The sequence below is a fragment of the Arvicola amphibius genome, chromosome 5, assembly GCF_903992535.2.
Source record: "Arvicola amphibius chromosome 5, mArvAmp1.2, whole genome shotgun sequence".
Classification (NCBI taxonomy): Eukaryota; Metazoa; Chordata; class Mammalia; order Rodentia; family Cricetidae; genus Arvicola; species Arvicola amphibius.
The window spans coordinates 45,754,131-45,756,100 of NC_052051.1; positions in this window are offsets into that span (position 1 = coordinate 45,754,131).

The window sequence follows — 1,970 nt, forward strand, 5'->3', positions numbered from 1 at the left end:
CAAAGATAACTGTCTTGGGGCCTGGAGAGATGTCTCAGTGGTTAAGAGCGTGGCTGTTCTTTCAGAAGACTCAAGTTTGAGCCCCAGAACCCACATGAAGGCCAAGAACTGTCTGTGATTCTAGTTCCAGGGGATCCTACACCCTTCTGTGGCTTCTGCAGGCGCTGGGCACACAGATGATGCACAGACGTGCGCACAGGCAAAACATCCACATACATAAAGCAAAAATAAACAAATACAAAAACCCAAACAAACCCAACAATCCTGTTTTGAATACAGCTCAAAATGCAATCCAAACAACAAGGTAAATTTGGGGTATTCAAAGTGTGTGTGTGTGTGTGTGTGTGTGTATGTGTGTGACCAATTATTTGTAAAGCACTGTTAGACACATTGGAGTAGAAAATGTGACAAGCAGTTTGACTTTTCAAAGGTCTTCAGTAGTGAAGAAGTGAGACAAGAGAAAGACGCAGTGAACGATGGCATGGGAAGAATCCATCTCTTTCTATAGAGGTGCATGGGAAATGCAGTCAAGAGAGGAGCATTTTGTTTTTTGTCTGTAGAGATCAGAAAAGGCTTTCCTGAAAATGCTTGACCTTAAAAGAAAACATAAAAATGTCAGAAAGATATATGAAGGTATGTAGTCCTCAGCATCTCTAATCACCAGGGAACTGTGAATCAAAACCACAGTGAGATGCTCTTGCCCCAGTAGGAATCATTACTACCAAAAGAAGTGACGTGAGAGGATAGGAGAGGAGCCCTTGTGCCCTGTTGGTGGTGCACGCCTTTAATCTCAACACTTGGGAGGCAGAGGCAGGCGGATCTCTGAGTATGAGGTCAGCCTGGTCTACAGGGTGAGTTCCAGGACAGCTAGCACTGCCCAAAGAAACCCTGTTTTGAAAACTCTACCCCTCCAAAAGGAAATGATGACAGCACAGCCGTCATGGAAAACAGTATGGAGGTCCTTCAAAACAAATTAAAAATTGAACTGCCCCATGATTGATCAGTCCTCCCATGGGTATGTATCAAAGGAAATGAAGTAAGTAAAAAAGAAATCTCTAGTTCCATGATTATTTTATTTTGGGGGATGGAGGAGGCAGGATCTTGCTCTGTAGGCCAGGCTGGCTTGGAGCTCGCTATATATCCCAGGCTAATCTCAAACTCATGACCTTCCTATCTCAGTTTTCTGGGGGCTGACGTCACAGGCCTTCCCTGCCGTACCAAGCTTATTCCAGCATTATTCACTGTAGCCAAGTAATAAAAACAACCCAAACACAAGTCAGTTCATGAATGGATAAAGAAAATGTGGTATCTATATAGAGAGTGAAATGTTACTCAGATACAAAAAAAAATTGAAATCTCGTTCTCTGGGCCAAGCCTGAGTAGGACTAGAGGACATTATGTTAGGTGTGTGCAATGTATATGGACCTAGAAAGGAGAAGATTTTGTCGGATTCCAAAGGCCGTGTTGCATTCTAGATAAGCAGGCTCCAGAGGCTCAGGAAAGTGAGGCCCCGTGTGTGTCTAGATCAGGTCCTGCCCTGAAGGGAGAAGGAGAGCAGGAGAGGGTGGAGGGCCTGGGATAGGGGCTTCTGCGGAAGCAGTTTCAGGTAGAGGCTCACCTGGGATGCTGAGACAGACACTGCTGTAGGGGAGAAAGGTGATCTTGCCAGTGAACCCGGATACTAAATATTTTCTCATTCATTGATTCATCCAACAGATATTTATCGAAAGAATAAGCTAAAGCATTTTACACAAATTAAGGGACATTCCTGTACACAGTATCAGATGGGGAGAGGTCGGACCTAGGACATTGCCTGGCGGATGCTGAGATATACAGAACCTTATATAGCTATGGACTAGGGACTAGGTCTGTTTAGGGCAATGATGGCTGATTTTTAAAAACCCTGCCTCCTACAAAAATTTTGCTCACCACCTTCTGAGCATCCCAGATGCGGAGAAGTGGTGGCGCTT